Consider the following 18100-nt stretch of genomic DNA (forward strand, 5'->3'; position numbering starts at 1 on the left):
CTAACCATATACTGTACAGTATTAAATATTTCGTTTCTTTAAACTTCAAAGATAAAAATAAATGAATTACTTACATTTTTTTACCCCTCTGTCTCTGTGGACGTTATTTTGCATAAATAAAGAACATAAGTTAAAATTGCCATATATTGTATTTCAGGGAAGTGATCTGCACTTTTACTTATTAAAATAAGCAACATCCTGTTTTGTAAATTGTGAAAAACAGTTTGTAGTCATTAGTTTTCACAGGAATTAGATTGCTAACCATCTTTGTCACACTGTTCTAGCTAGCTGAGAAATAATTTCCAGATTTATGGTTTAGACCAGCGGTTCTCAAATTGTGAGCTGTGGCACCCTGGGGTGCCCCCAGTAGCGGATCTTGCCACGGGCAAGCAGGACTTGGCATTTTAATGTAAAAAAGGTATCAGTGTGCATGGGAATTGTCAGATCCGAGTATTTGTCTGATCTGCAGAATATATCTGTCACGATTTTATGCACATTGGGGCAGATGTATTTAGCCTGGAGAAGTGATAAAGCAGTGATAAGTGCAAGATGATAATGCACCAGCCAATCAGCTGCAATATGTAAACTGACAGTTAGATGCTGATTGGCTGGTGCGTTATTATCTTCCACTTATTACTGATTTATCACTTCTCCAGGCTTAATACATTTGCCCCAATGTTACCTGTTTCAGGTAATGGCTGGAGTCCACCGTCTCAACTTGTGGCTGGAATGGAGAAGGCATTAATATTTGATGTTACTATTACTGTTTTTTTAAGTCTATTGACATTATCTACTAATGCCTTTGATTATCTTGTATTAGGACATCCAGTTTTAGTATCTGTGTTATTTTTATGCAAAGAATACTTTTTCCTGTCGCGTCTCTGTTACCATGGTGATAGGCTCACACCGTCACTTCCCGGCGCTACGCTTGTACGGGGTGTCAAAGTCAGAAAAATATCACTCCACACGTTGCCATATTTGCACCTCATACGTGTCCGCGCTGCGCATGCGTGCGCTCTCCCGTGCATGCGCATACTCGCTGTTGCGTGCACCCGCAGGCGCACGGTATGCGCATTTACGGTAGAGTTTATGTGCGCCTAGCGTGCGACTCGATCATTGCATATTTTAACCATATAATGTATTTCATAGATTATGGTCCCTTTGATAGAATCTGAAAGTTTAGTTAATGTAGCATGTTCATAGACAAAGAGATCCCTCTTTGTTTGATACGAAGGGTCAGACAGGGGTTACACAGTGGTGTTTAGTATCCATCGGAAGAGTATTTAATTAGCAATATTCCGGTGTTGGTTTGAAGCAGATTAATCGCTCGTGCGAATAGTTATGGACATAAGAAGTTTATGGACTTTTACTATTATTTGCACTTTATTATCCATGCGGCGGGAAACCTAGTTTCCCACCCACCTGAGCAGTTGGAAATAGTCACAGCCCACCTGTATGACCCAACCTATGACCTTTTGTTATAATGCAGAGACGAATTCCTGTGTCCAATGAACAATGAGATTGTAGGGACCATTGTATTGTATTGTGTGTGGTATATATATAGAAAAGCTGATCTGATCCAGCTCCACTCTACTCTCTTCAACGGTTCTCATCACTGATAATCGGGAGCTGGATATTCAGAAAGGCGCATGCGATTGTTCCCCTTGTGCGTAAGTTTCTCCGCGACCATATTGCCTTTATTGTTATTGTGAGTCATATCTCTCTCTCCTCTCCCCTTTCTCTCTCTTTTCCTCTTAAAGTGTTATTGTACTGTTATTGTGTTTTATGTGTAGTTATTCGGTTAGGTGATCTATGTTATTTTGGTAGTGTATGACTTGTATTGTATTATTCTTTGCAAATAGAACGTTCATATAAGGTGTTAGAACCTAAGACCGGTATCTGTGTATTCATTATATTTCTAAGTATTCTCAGAGCGTCGGAGACGCTCGTACAGCTTTTAAGTTAATAAGGTTACACTGTGTTGCATTTACACCCTATCACTGCACCAAGGTTTACTGCATAATACATTGTTTTTTGTATAGTTATAAAAGTTTAACATTGTGAACATCAGCGCCGCTTGTGATCTCCTCGTGGTCCCAAGCGTCCGCTACGCTAATAGCATATCATTACGTTAGTCGGCAGCCTATAGCGTGCCTGCCTGTGATCTCTTGGCCGTGAGCGAACGTGACGCTTGAGCGTCTCGGCTACGGCTAAGTGATTGTTACGCAACGTGCGTACCCTTACGGTATACCATACGCCAATAGCGTACTGTGTTCTTCGACCTTTTAGAGGGTTTTAAGTAAGATAAATATTAGGCTTTATCAATTGGTGGCTCGTCCGTCCTTCACATATCTGTACTAGGTAATTTCAGCAGACATTATCCATCAGCAAAGGGCGGGAGGTCATATTCCTCGTCGTGCTGACCGGATAAGCGTCTGCTTCGCTTAGTAAAGGTTGCTGAAGGAATCCGGAACCGGAGGTAAGAACAACACGCTAGTGTCTTTTAAAACTGTTTTACTTCTGTCTTGCGTACGTACGCACGCACGCATATATCTGCATTTCTTTTCATTCGTGTATTTTCATATCACTCTCCTGTTTGCCATTTCACAATTGATAACATGCTAAGAAATATTTGTTGCTATTAGTAGTTAAAGAGTAAAAGTAATACATTTAAGGGGTAATTTGTAAAGCACGCACACAGCTTTGCCTAAAGATACAAGGAGAGATCTGTGTGGTGCTCGGTAAATGATTGAGGATCACATACATTGATAAACGTGTAAATTGTGTTCCGGTGGATATCTGCCTTGCGTACACGTGTCTCTAACAAAAGGCTGAGACTCACGTACGCAACCCAAAGGCCGACGCTCGTGGCGTGTATTACGCAACGGAGCGTCTGGGTACGCCCACGTAACTCAAATCACACAATAGTATTATTTTAACAGGCGAAAAGGTGGCAACGTGATAAATAGCGCAAGTCAATTTTAGTGTCCGAAATTTAAGCTAATAGATCCTTCTCCAATTTGCGACTCATCTGGTCTAAAGGAAAGAAATTTCTGCGCAGAAATAGAAACAAAAGTAAAGTGTACATGTGGTGAGTGAGTGTTTGTATATTTAAGTTCCTACAATTTTTGTTTGAACCACAAGAAGTCGAGTTCTCGTGAGGTACATACATGTAAGTGACGTGCATGGTGGCTTGGGAGGCATCCCTTGTTAAACATAAAATTTGAGCATTAGAGTATAGCAGACCAGGAGGTCTACTGTAGCACAGACCAGGAGGTCCAGAACTGACCAGAAGGTCCAGGTACAGCAGACAAGGAAGTCCGCTATAAATAGAGAAAAGAGCACAACCCAGGGGGTTGGTGCAGAACCCATATAGGCCATTAAAGCTCTGGCTGAAGGAATTCGCAACCATAATTTTTGATTCCGTTGGTCGCTCCGCACATAAGATTAGTTGCTTATGTGCTGAACGATTGTACCGCACGTAATTGTGTGCATTAGTTAGTAATCTGACCCAGTGCCATTTGCGTACGAAAGGGGTCATAAACGCTATTTGTACATTCTAACGTGATTTGTGTAATTTTTTTATTTTAAGGGAGGTTCGCTGGTCACTCAGGGACTATCCAGCAACCAATAGTTACTGGAAAGGGTTAAGTGCTCTGCGGATCACACTCGCATGTTCCAGTAAATAGCGGTTCAGGTCGCAGGGGCCCTGGGTCGAGTACCCCAGCGCTAAGGCAGTGTGTGGGCGTATTGGTCGGCGTGGGCGAGTGAGTGGGGTACTCAGTAAACCGCCACCGTCAGCCTATCTTGAACATCTTGGTTTTTGTAAGGGTTCGCTGAAGACCCTGATTAAGGTCAGAGGTAGTGAAAGCAACACCTGCAAGTTATGGGGGCCAGTTGTTCAGGTAGGGGGCGATCAACCTCGGTTCGGGTTGATTCAGTAAACCAACCAATCGGGTCGGCAAGGTATGTAATGTGTGAAAAATACGGTTCACACACAGAGGTTTTATGTGATGAATGGGAAAGAATGACTGTACATGACGGGGAGAAGTTCCCAAGAGTAGGCAGCTTTAGCCCAGATGTGTTACTAAATCTAAGGAGAAGGATATGTCTCATTAAATCAGCAAAGAGATGGATCAAACATTATGATTATTTACAGTTATGGCAACAGGAGGGTGAAATACAGAGAGGATTGGCTCAGGCGGCGGGATCCAACTCTATCAGGAAACTGATAGCCACGGCACCACCGCCACCATATATATCAGGCGAGAAGTTGGTTGCGGAGAATGACGCACTAGTGTGTAATAAACAGGCACTTAGTAACTGTATAAATGTTAAGGATAATGTGAATAAGATAATCAATGCAAATATTAACCCGTGCAAGTTGTTCCCTGTTTTAAACTTTCCCCAGGAGTGTGATCAAGAGGACGAATCGGCAACAATATCGGCGCTCTCTCTAGCAGCCACCATATCAGAAACAGCAGTAGGCACGTCCCAACCCCCGAGAGTAGTATCAAAGGCCCCTAGCGGAGGGACAGGTGAGGTCGTATCAACGGGTAAGTACTGCACCATACACTATGCTGAAACCATTTCACCACAGGCTGTAGAATCTACTCAGAATGACGTTATTAAACTTAATCCCGTTAGGGTAATAGCAGTACCAAATGGGAAAACGGACACTTCAGGAGTCACTCCTGTCAGAAACATTGCCATGCACTGCCCGTTTACCCGAATGGAATTAAGAGCAATAGTGTCTGAATTCCCTGATCCTAGGAAAGATCTAGTTGCTAGTCAGAAATACATCAGAGACCTAGGGAACACTGTAGAGCCCAATAACAAAGACTGGCAGATATTGCTGAGGGCATGTTTACCCTCCAATGTCGATCCAGAAAGGTTTTTAGCTGACTGTAAATTAGACGGAGATGTACCGCTTACGGATGTGTACAACCAAGACAATGTAAAGAGAATAAATTTACAGTTAAAAGAGTATTTTCCAGCTGTAGCCAAATGGAACAGAATTTTCTCCATTAAACAAAAGGAGTCAGAAACAGCTGCTGAGTATTTTCATCGGGCACTACTAGAAATGGCCAAATACACAGGCATAGAAGACATTAAGACCAATGTAAATCATAGAGAAGTAGCAGTATCTGTGTTGATGGATGGGTTAAAGGAGGTATTGAAGACAAGGGTACAGACCACGCAACCATATTGGCGAGGTCTGTCGGTGGCTACTTTGAGAGAGGCTGCTATTGATCATGATCGAAATATCACCAGACACAGGGAGTCACAAAGTGATAAGTTAATGGGCGTAAGTATACAGGCCCTGACCACAAGGCAACCTTTGTATAAACCTCCAAACCCTGTGGTCAAATGTGGTAACTTGTTATTCCTGTCATAGAGAGGGACATTTTGCACGAGACTGTAGAGTGAAAAATACACAAAAATCATATTAACCCCCTAGACAACGACATGACACACGAAATTGGGATCAGGGTCCACAGAAACGGAGTTATGAGCCACATACAGGGGAAACAAAAAGGTATCCCCCAAAAAGAGACTAGCAAGCCTCTGGTAGTTCCCATTTGACCCCTTCTCAAGTAGTTGCTGCCAGCGGGATTCAGGGAGGTCACCATACCCAATAGGGGTGTGGCCACACCTGTAATCTGCAGCCAGTAAAATTGATTGCAAGTCTTGGAAGTGAACCCGAAATTGCAATTGATGTAGCTGGTAAATCATTAAACTTTCTTGTAGACACGGGGGCGGCCAAATCAGTGATAAATTCGACAGTGGGCATGAGAACCACTGGTAAGACAATTCCAGCCATGGGAGTAACGGGAGTAGTCCAGCACTACCCTGTTAGCAAACCAGCCGAGATACAATAGGGCCTTTGCATACCAAGCATTCCTTTCTGTTGGCTGCATCGGCACCGACTAATCTCCTGGGAAGAGATTTATTGTGTAAAATGGGGTGCGTCATTTAATGTACTCCTGAAGGTGTATTCTTAGACATACCTGAGAATAACGCTCAGGAAGTGCGAGACATGTTAGACTCCCCATCAAAATTAATGACACATACTGTTATGATAAATAGGAATCCATCCCAGATAGAAGAAATGACATCCCAAATACCAGAGTCACTTTGGACTAAAGATGGACAAGACACTGGATTAATGGCAAACGTAGCTCCGGTAGTTGTACAAGTAAAAGATGGTAGGATAGCTCCAAAAATCCCACAATACCCTCTGAAGCCAGAGGTGGAGTTAGGAGTATATCCCGTAATAGAGCGCTTGCTACAACAGGGCATTCTGGTAAGAACATCCAGCACTGCCAATAGTCCCATCTTCCCTGTGAAAAAGAGTGGGGGGAGGTGTTACAGGCTAGTGCAGGATCTAAGGGGGATTAACAAAATAGTTGAGAGTCAGTTCCCCGTAGTGCCAAATCCAGCTGTCATCCTTATGCAGATCCCTCCCACTGCGAAATTTTTCACTGTTATTGACCTCTGCTCCGCTTTCTTCTCGGTACCTCTGCACCCTGACAGCCAATATTTGTTTGCATTCACATACAGAGGAGTCCAATACACATGGACTCGATTACCACAAGGTTTCATAGACAGTCCAAGTATATTTTCCCAGGCTTTGCATGATTGTTTACAGTCTTTCCAACCAGAGAGTGGATCAATATTGATACAGTACGTGGATGATTTACTACTGTGTTCAGAATCATTGGAAACGTCCCTGAAGGATACGAAACAGCTCCTGTTTCATCTTTCAGACACAGGACACAAGGTTTCCAAAGACAAGTTGCAATTATGCCAAACTAAAGTAAAATATTTAGGACACTGTCTAACACAAGGACTGAGACACCTAACCGCTGATAGAATCCAAGCAATTAGAGACATGACTCTGCCACAAACCCAGCAACAGATCAGAACGTTTTTAGGAATGTGTGGGTATTGCCGTAACTGGATCCCAGGGTTTTCCATTCTAGCATTACCTTTGCAGGAGATGGTCTCATCAAACAAACCTTATCGGATTTCGCATACAGACGAATCCGAGATGGCATTTGAGAGACTTAAACAGTGCCTAACGCAGGTGCCAGCATTCGGTATGCCAGACTATGGGAAACCCTTTGAGCTGTACGGAACAGAAAGTGCTGGTTGCGCGGCAGGCATCCTAACCCAGAAGCACGATGATGCCAGCAGGCCGGTAGCATACTACAGCGCTCAGCTAGATACGGTAGGGCGATCCCTCCCCACATGCTTGCGAAGTGTTGCTGCCATAGCATTGCTAGTAACGAAAAGCGAAGATGTAGTGCTAGGTCACAACCTCACAATTCATACACCACGTGCAGTGTCAGCCTTGCTAAATTCTTCCCAAACCAGGCACGTCTCATCAGCGCGGTTTACAAGATGGGAATTGGCATTAATGGCCCCCGTAAACATCACCATAAGGAGATGCAGTGCATTAAATCCTGCAACATATCTCCCAGGTGTGCCTGGACAGGCACAAAGGGTGGAGGATGAGAGTGATGGGGAAGGAGGATTTAATACAAAGGAGGACACACATGATTGTATGGAATATTTGACCCAAAATTTCACAGCAAGGCCTGACATCAGTGACAACCCACTGGAAGATGTAGATTTTACTTTCTACACTGACGGCAGTTGTCACAGACAGACGGACTCGGGAGACTTGTGTACTGGATACGCAGTCGTAGATGACCAAGGCACCATAGAAGCAGAACCGCTAGGCCCACCTCACTCAGCCCAGGTTGCTGAACTGGTTGCCCTAACCAGAGCATGTGAATTGGCTAAGGGCAAGTCAGCCAATATCTACACCGATTCTAGATACGCCTTCGGGGTAGTCCATGATTTCGGAGCCCTATGGCGCCTCAGAAATTTCATGACGGCAGCTGGTACACCGATAGCGCATGCAGCTCACATCAAAAGGCTTCTAACAGCAATACAGGAACCCGACAGAGTGGCTGTTATCAAGTGTAAAGCACACACATATAGCCAGGACCCAGTATCACTTGGTAACAGCCGAGCAGACGAAGCTGCTAAGTTAGCAGCTGGTACCCCCAGACAGACAGACACCACACAACTGATGGTATTTAATACCATCAACACACAGAAGTTGTGTGAAATGCTGAATTTGTGTTCCACACAGGAAAAGGCAGTCTGGAAGGCAAAAGGATATGGCCAGGAGTCCTCAGGACTCTGGACAGATGGACAGGGTAAACCAGTGGCCCCCAGAGCATATCTTCCATGTTTAGCTGAAGCAGCACATGGGCTGACTCATCTGGGCAAGGAAGGAATGTGCAAGTTGGTAAGAGCATATTGGTGCGCCCCAGGATTTTCATCCCATGCAGGAAAGAGAGCAATGTCATGCCTTACCTGCTTGAGGAAGAATATCGGAAAGGCAATACCAACAGAACCATCTCATATCCCACCTACAGGCGGACCTTTTCAGGTAATACAGATTGACTTTATACAATTACTCCCTTGTCGAAATTTGAAATATGTACTTGTTTGTATAGATGTATTCTCAAATTGGGTCGAAGCATTTCCTGCGGCCACAAATACCGCAATGTTTACTGCTAAGAAAATTGTACAGGAATTTGTGTGTAGATATGGTATCCCTAGAATAATTGAAAGTGATAGGGGAACCCATTTTACAGGTGATGCCTTTCAAGGAATGTGTAAGTTGATGGGAATTGATAGCAAGCTGCACACTCCATACCGTCCCCAGGTGAGTGCGAAGGTGGAAAGAGTGAACAGCACTATTAAAAATAAACTGAGCAAAGTTATGGCAGAAACGGGATTGACATGGCCAGAAGCTTTACCCATTGTACTATACTGCATCAGAACCACTCCCAGGTCCCCTCTTAATCTGTCCCCCTTTGAAATCTTGTTTGGTCGACAACCGCATGTTATGATTAACCCTCAGGATGATTTGAAGTGTAACAATGAAGTGACTGTAAAATACCTGGTTAACATGAGTAAACAGCTAAGGAATCAAAATGATAATTTGAAGTTGGTGATTCCTGATTTACCAGATAGTAATTGTCATGACATTGAACCTGGGGATTATGTAATGATACGGAATTTTCTACGCTCAGGTTGCCTTATTGACAGATGGGAAGGACCATACCAAGTCTTATTGACTAGCACTACAGCATTGAAGGTTGCCGAGAGAGAGACTTGGGTTCATTCGTCCCATTGTAAGAAGGTTGCTGATCCAGAGAGGTCCCGTGATAAAGAACAGACGGTAGAGGAAGTTGTATCACTGGAGTGTCTGTTCCAGGAGGACTGAGGCGGCACCTGAGCATTGAAAATCATAAGATCGGAAGCAGTTGTCGATTCCCTGATCCCTTTTATTGTTTTTCTCCACTTCCCATCCCATCTCCCTCAATTATTTTTTCCCCCTTCTCATTCTTCTCCGTTTCCTCCTATAAGATGGACTTGCCCCAAGAGACTGTGATCCGGATTTTCCTGTTGACCATGATGTTGACCAGAGCAGTCTGTTCCGGCGAGAGTACCATGGAGGTCGAGAGAGGTTCTGGAATGGGTTCTGATGACAGAGATGGAGGCGTAGTTTTCCAAGAACAACTTAATCAACAAGTAAAGGCGAGTATCAGAAAACGATCCGATAGCATTGACAATAGAAGGAATTGTGAAGGATTGTTAGCTGAAGAAAACTGTATCTGTAGACTCTGTGACAATGTAGTTGAGGATGGGTGCATCAAGAAATGTCAGTCCAGTTTTAATATCCACATGGACCGGCATCCATTGAGTGACTATCACTCCTTAGTGGGTAATGTGTTGAATCAGACAGTTTGTTGGGTATGCTCTCAAGTACCTCAAGGCCATAGCAAATCAGGATTAGTACCATTCCCTTTAACGGTAGGGGAGGTACTTGAGCTAAAGGGTGGGAGACCGGTGGACAGGAGGTTTAATATCTCCAGTCCTCCTAGTTTGAATCTCCATCAATATCATGTGGATAGATCCCTAATATGTTTTAACATTTCCAATCCCCGAAAGCCGGGAAATTGGGAAGTGTCATGGAATAACCAAACCATGACCTTTTCATATAGAGCAGATAGAATGCCTACAGATACAGAGCTTATACGCCACATAGCCGGTAGTGGAAAATCTTTCCGATATAGGTATACCCTAGGAAGTAGGATTATGAGAGTTGGAGAGGTATCACCAGGATACTGTGCACATATCATACAAACAGATACGTGTACTAGACAGATGGGAGAATTAGGGTTAGGAGATTTCACATGGAAGATGTGTAATATGGTTATGTCCTACTCTGTCCCATATGTTCTCCCCGATGATGCATATTTCATATGCGGGAGGAAGGCGTATAAGTGGCTTGCCCCAAACTCTGAAGGATTGTGTTATATTGGAAAAGTACTGCCTGAGGTAATGACTGTATCGCATACCAAAATGAAAGATATTCACTGTGGTGCCCAAGCTCCTTATACTCACACTCATTATGAGCACGTAGTTAAAAGGCAACTGACAGAAAGGACAGAGCATCCGGCCTCTGATCTGATCCATGAATCCACCGGGATTCAGGTTCTACTCGCGTAAGATTTCACTCGCACCGCTAGAGGAGTGTTGAATTATAGATATATATCTGCGCTTGCAAATTTATTAGACAATATCACTGAAATGTATGACGACACTTTAAGGTATACTGGAAGGGAGCTCCAAGCTTATAAAACAGAACTGGTTCAGCATAGGATGGTTCTTAATTATCCCACGGCAGTGACAGGTGGATATTGTGTCACACTGGCAACGCAGTACGGCGTGAAATGCTGCACTTATATTACGAATAGTACAGAGGACCCGGTCGAGGTCATAGACCAAAAGATGGACGATATTCTCCAATTAAAGTGGGAATTTCGCAGGAGACACAATCTCACCCTTGCTGCTGTGGGTAATGAGCTGACCGGTTGGGTGTCATGGTTGAACCCGCGAAATTGGTTCTCTGGTTTAAGAGAATGGGCTCAAGGAGTTATAATGGATGTAGGGAAGTTTCTTCTATGTATCCTGGGTGTTGTCATATCGATTGGCTTGATATTTAGATGCGGTCAAGCTTTAACGAAGTGTAAACGTAGTACCAGGGTAATGAGTCTAAGGAGTGAGGAAATTGTAATTCCAATGGATTTGATTTATGACCCAACGATAGAGACAATGATGTGATGAAAATGTGATTCTACGGTCCGTTTCTTTCACCCGTTTCTCCTTTGTTTTTCTCCAAGGTAAAAAGACCCGCTTGGAAGAAGAATTTGACGACCTTGTATACAAACAACAGATGGACTAAAGAAGAAGTTTGACAACCTTGTACACAGACAACAGATGGACTATGCCATCGACCCCCAGTTTCCCTAGAAATTTGAAATTTACGCTAGCCCAACACTTTTTGTAAGTCTATGGACATTGACAAAGCTTTTTGCATACCGTTAATAGCAAAAGCCCAAAGGAGACTACAGACAACATGTACATCGAGACAAGACACCAGACAAGACTTCAATCGACAAATGTCTATTAACCTCACATAGAATACCACTGCATTTACCATAATTGTTTCTTATCTTCACCTCTACAACCTTCAGGTAATGACACACATAGTCGATAGGGAATACCGGCACAGATATCAGCAATCACATATTACCCCATTCATGTATCATCAACTAAAATGTGCTCGCCCATTTTGTTGCAACTAAAAGCCGAAAAGAGCTCGGTAAAGTTTGACAGCCCATCCACAGACCCTTAATACGGGATAAGAAGGAATTCAAATGTATACTTCGCAATACCTCGAAGCTTGATATAAAACACGTACGGCACGATGATACATGACCCCCCAAACATGGATTCATACACACATGCTTCTGCTATCTCACTAGGTCATACCCTTTTCACACCTTCTTCTCTCCTCCCCTACCCAACCATGGAAATGTATTTACACATGACATATATTTTTCTCTTTTTGAAATGTTTTAGGAAGTGGCAGTTATTGGTGACTACCAAAGGGTGGACTGTCAAAGTCAGAAAAATATCACTCCACACATTGCCATATTTGCACCTCATACGTGTCCGCGCTGCGCATGCGTGCGCTCTCCCGTGCGTGCGCATACTCGCTGTTGCGTGCACCCGCAGGCGCACGGTATGCGCATTTACGGTAGAGTTTATGTGCGCCTAGCGTGCGACTCGATCATTGCATATTTTAACCATATAATGTATTTCGTAGATTATGGTCCCTTTGATAGAATCTGAAAGTTTAGTTAATGTAGCATGTTCATAGACAAAGAGATCCCTCTTTGTTTGATACGAAGGGTCAGACAGGGGTTACACAGTGGTGTTTAGTATCCATCGGAAGAGTATTTAATTAGCAATATTCCGGTGTTGGTTTGATGCAGATTAATCGCTTGTGCGAATAGTTATGGACATAAGAAGTTTATGGACTTTTACTATTATTTGCACTTTATTATCCATGCGGCGGGAAACCTAGTTTCCCACCCACCTGAGCAGTTGGAAATAGTCACAGCCCACCTGTATGAACCAACCTATGACCTTTTGTTATAATGCAGAAACGAATTCCTGTGTCCAATGAACAATGAGATTGTAGGGACCATTGTATTGTATTGTGTGTGGTGTATATATAGACAAGCCGATCTGATCCAGCTCCACTCTACTCTCTTCAACGGTTCTCATCACTGATAATCGGGAGCTGGATATTCAGAAAGGCGCATGTGATTGTTCCCCTTGTGCGTAAGTTTCTCCGCAACCATATTGCCTTTATTGTTATTGTGAGCCATATCTCTCTCTCTCTCTCCTCTCCCCTTTCTCTCTCTTTTCCTCTTAAAGTGTTATTGTACTGTTATTGTGTTTTATGTGTAGTTATTCGGTTAGGTGATCTATGTTATTTTGGTAGTGTATGACTTGTATTGTATTATTCTTTTGCAAATAGGACGTTCATATAAGGTGTTAGAACCTAAGACCGGTATCTGTGTATTCATTATATTTCTAAGTATTCTCAGAGCGTCGGAGATGCTCGTACAGCTTTTAAGTTAATAAGGTTACACTGTGTTGCATTTACACCCTATCACTGCACCAAGGTTTACTGCATAATACATTGTTTTTTGTATAGTTATAAAAGTTTAACATTGTGAACATCAGCGCCGCTTGTGATCTCCTCGTGGTCCCAAGCGTCCGCTACGCTAATAGCATATCATTACGTTAGTCGGCAGCCTATAGCGTGCCTGCCTGTGATCTCTTGGCCGTGAGCGAATGTGACGCTCGAGCGTCTCGACTACTGCTAAGCGATTGTTACGCAACGTGCGTACCCTTACGGTATACCATACGCCAATAGCGTACTGTGTTCTTCGACCTTTTAGAGGGTTTTAAGTAAGATAAATATTAGGCTTTATCAGGGGTGACGTCATCGGCATGAGACACTGAACGGGCGTGTAGTCGCGGAATTCGGTGAGGCCACACACAGGGAGATGGTAGAAAGGTTGTTTTGATTATCCTGACGATAGTGTTAAATAACACCGAAACGTTGATATACTGTATCTGTCGTTTATCTGATTGTTTTTTGTGTTGAGTGCCATACCTCTGGATGTATATGCTTTACTTGTGTAGGCACCACTAAAGGTATCTACTTGTGCCGGACCTATGGTGAATATATATATATATATATATATACACTCACACATCTGCTGTGATATATTTTAATGCAATATTGCATATTTGATATAATACTATAACCTATTAAACACAAGATATTTTTCTGATTCATCCAGAAGTGTCCTCTGCTCCTCTCTGCCATATTAATTCAATAAGATCACTCTATTAAGCACAAATCCCCTCAGTTTCTTGGTATTGATGTTTGGTTTCTTTAATAAGATTCGGCATAAAACAGAACACATGCAAATATTTATGTCATGTTATACACCGAGAAGAAACAGAATACATTCAAATTAGGGTGGCCAATCCTGTGCATTTTTCAACCCCCCCCCCCCACCGCCCTGCCCCGTCCGCATAATTTACCTTCATCCGGATGGGAGGAAAGGTGAGTCCACCTCCTGCAAGGAGGTGAGGTGCGGGCGAGTGCAGGTGCTTAAGTCTGGGCGGCTGGCTGCGCAGTGTGACCTCTGACTTCATGTCACACTACGCGCAGCCGGGAGCAGGTATACAGGGAGCCGGGAAGCATCCGAGTCTCCCGAGGATGCTTAAAGACGCCCGGCATTGAAAAAACAAAGGGGTTTACTAATCCCAGAATCCCTGGAATGAGAAACCCCAATCCCGGGAGAATGAATAACGGACAATTTTTGCACAAAATCCTGGGATTCCGCCAATTCTGATTCCGGGATTGGCCACCATAGTTCAAATGACTGAATTCATCAAAATTACAAACAGTATGGTTTCCCAATTATATCTGCTTTGTATTTTAGATCAAAAAGCAAATTAAAAATCTATAGTATGTATCAAATTATGCAAAAAGACAAAACATTGCGCTTATGTAAGGGTATAAAGGAAAGATGAGACTATAATGACATTTTCCTATTAGACAATGTATTAGTTCCGGTGTGAGGTCCTCAAGTATATATGGCAGGTGATAGACAACCTGTAAGTGTTTTATTTATTTATTTTTCAAACGTTGACATTTTCATATTCTGGAATTGCGGCTCCGATTCTTCCTGTGACTGTGATTACAGGCTGTAAGAAAACATTAGAAATGTTGAACTGAACGGTATTTTTACTGCACGATGATGTGAGATAGTAAAACATTTACGGAACCATTTCTTGTGTAATTTTTAGTTTTATCTATAGATGTTACAGCACCTACAATGGTCCTCTATACCAACTGCTGGGTTAAACTATCACAATCCTGGGAACGTGTTAGCTTACAGTGAAAATTTAAGCTTGGTAACCTAATGCCACCTAACATAGAAATCTATGCAGATGCCGGTAGTAAGTGGTGTACTATGAGGTACTGAATGAGAAATCAGTGATGTATTTGTGGTAAACCTCATGCTAAATCATACAAAGCACTGATGTACGGCCTGATTTAGGGGTGGACAGTACTGCAATGTCAATAGGAGACGTCAGTAGAGCAGTAGGAGTGATAATATCCAAATGCTTTTCTTAGCCTTTTCTTTGTGAAACAGAGAATAAGGGGCATATTTACTAATGTGTGATTTACAAATGTGGGGATGTTTCCCACAGCAATACATCAGATTATAGCTATTTACTTCTAGAAGGTGCTAGATAAAGCAGAATCTGATTAGTTGCTATGGGCAACATCTTCACTTTTGTAAACCCACACTTTAGTAAATATACCCCTACAAGTACTTCAATATGAGGTACTACAGGATAAATTCGTGATTGATTGTTTTAAACCTCACGCTAAACTATACAAAGCACTGACATACAGCCTAATTCAGAGGTGGAGAGTACTGTGATGGCAATAGCAGTGGGAGTGATAATATGCATATCTTATCTTAGCCTTTCCCTTGTGTGTCAGCGTGCAACAGGGACTACAAGTGCTGAGATGTCCATTATTAATATCCATCAACACTATCAACAGCCTATGGGCTCCTAGACAATGGGTACCTACTTTGACCTGCGAGAGCAAACATATTTTTAGGGTTCTAGGAAGAACATACCATTTGGAAGGAAAATAGATTAATTAATAATATCGTAATGTGGTATAGGTTTATAGATGATATTTTATTTATATGGGAAGGAGAAAATACAGAGTTATACCACTTTTAGACCTACTGAAGCGGTTGCAGTTAGGAGCCTGATATGGGAGCTACCCGGCTGCGACCCGCGTCACCCGCCCCCCATTTAGACCAGAGTCACCAACCTGAAATATTGCCGGGTTGGTGACGTTGCCAGTGACACAACGGGGGCTGCGCTTGGAGGTCATGTGATCTCCAAGCGCCGCCCGCTCATACACTGTAAACGGGAAGCCGGGTCATGCACGTTCATGTGCAATAACCCGTGTTATATGCTGCCGGTGTAAAAGGGGTATTATGCACATTTTGTGAAGCATTAAATTATTTTTTTTTGAATCAATAGTTTCTATTGAAAAGATAAACATTTTTATGGGGTACAGAACGAAGAAAAAAGGGGGGGTGATACATCAACACAGTGTAAGGGTCGGTATGGTAGGGATGTAGAAGAAAGAGGGGGGGGGGGGGGAAATAGGGGTCCAGACTAGAATTGGAGGAGTGTTACATCGGAGCCTTGTATACATAATACATCAGAGAACAGAGAAGTTGGGACATATAGAAAAACTATACATTGCAGTAAGGTAGTAGTGGCCTAATCCTGTTGGGCAGAAGTTATAGGTATGCTTTAGAAGATGGTATTGGGGGGAGACCTAGTAGGGGTCGACTCTTAACAGGGAGGGGAAGGTGTAACTGCCTAGGTAATGGGGGGTGTGATGATAGGTGTTGTATTTTAGATCCCGAATGGGCTAAGTGGGGGTGAGGTGGATTTATGAAGATATTGAGACCCTTCAATCGAGGAAATAAAGGTTTGCCACGCGAGCCAGCGCGTTTTGAGGGAAGAGAAGTTGAGGGAGGAGGAAGCTGAATCTCTCTCCATATGGAAATGGTGGTTTATCTTATGTATAACTCTTAGCAGGGTAGGGGGAGTGGATTGTTTCCACATTTGGGCTAGGTTTGCTCGAGCGGCTATCAGGATGTGGCCCAGGACATATCTGGCAGATAATGTTATTGAAGCGGGGACGACTTGTAGTAATGCTAGAGTTGGGTCTGGAGCTAGGTGGGTGGACAGAACTTTGTTTATTAGCTCAAATACATCTAACCAGTATTTAGTGATCTTTGGGCACGTCCAGAATATGTGGAAGACATGTCCTACCGAGCCACATAGTCTCCAGCATTTATTACTGTGAGAGGGCCAGAATTTATGTATTCAGTCCGGGGTTTGGTATAGTCTGTTCACTAGTTTAATATGCATTTCAGTGTGGTTTAGGCACTGGGACATGGAGTGCGAGGTTAAAAAGACTTGACGCCAGTCGTTTGGAGATAGGGTTTTTCCGAGGTCCTGTTCCCATTTCTTTTGGGCGTTTGACTTGGAAGGAGAGGTAGGGGTAATCCGAAGTTTATACCAGTATGTGATGTCGCCTTTGGAATCTGGTAAGGAGAGACGAGAAAAGAGAGTATGTGAGGATGTGTGGAGCGTTGCGTAGGTAGGAGGAATCGTCTTCCACCAGTGTGCTACTTGCACATAGTGGAAGAGTTCTGTAGCTGGAAGAGAGTAATGTGACTGGAGAGTAGAAAAAGATTTTAGAGAAAGTCCATCGAGGAGGTCTCCTAGGGATAATACTCCTGCGCGTCTCCATTTGGATAGGTTGAGATGTGGAATCATCGATGCTAATGTGGTGATGGATATCTGGGAAATATGGGAAATGGGCGATGTTAGGGAGGTCGATAGGGAGTCCCAGGTTTGCAGAGCAGCTTGCGTGGATGGAAGGAGGGAAGTTTGCGTAGGTCGGAGCGATTTTGGGATACGGAAAAGGTCAGCTAGGGGGATTGGGTTTGATCGAATTTGCTCCAGCTCCATCCAACCAGTGTGCAATTGGGTTGAGAAATAGTATTTAATGGGGGCTAGGAGGGAGGCTTTTTGGTATAGAAGAATATTAGGTATATTAAGACCCCCAAACGCTCTTGGCAAGGTCATTCTTGAAAGAGCCATTGAGGGTGGTTTTGCAGACCAGATATACTTAGTCATGATAGAGGAACAGGTTTGGATGGCTTTCTTTGGGAAGGGGTATGGTATAGTTCGGAAGAGATACATTAGTTTAGGGAGTAGGGACATTTTAAATGCCGCCATTCGTCCTAGCCAAGAGACCTCATAGGATGACCAGGCTTTCGTAAGTGCTTCTAATGACTTCATCAAGGGGGTTAAGTTGACAGAGAAGGCGTCTGTAGTGGAGATAGGGATGTTGATACCCAGGTATTTAATTGTATGAGTTCGCCAGTTATATGGAAAGGTAGCTTGGAGTGCTGGGGTGGAGTGAGATAAATTGAAGGGGAGGGCGTCCGTT

The sequence above is a fragment of the Pseudophryne corroboree genome, chromosome 10, assembly GCF_028390025.1.
Source record: "Pseudophryne corroboree isolate aPseCor3 chromosome 10, aPseCor3.hap2, whole genome shotgun sequence".
NCBI classification, from domain to species: Eukaryota; Metazoa; Chordata; class Amphibia; order Anura; family Myobatrachidae; genus Pseudophryne; species Pseudophryne corroboree.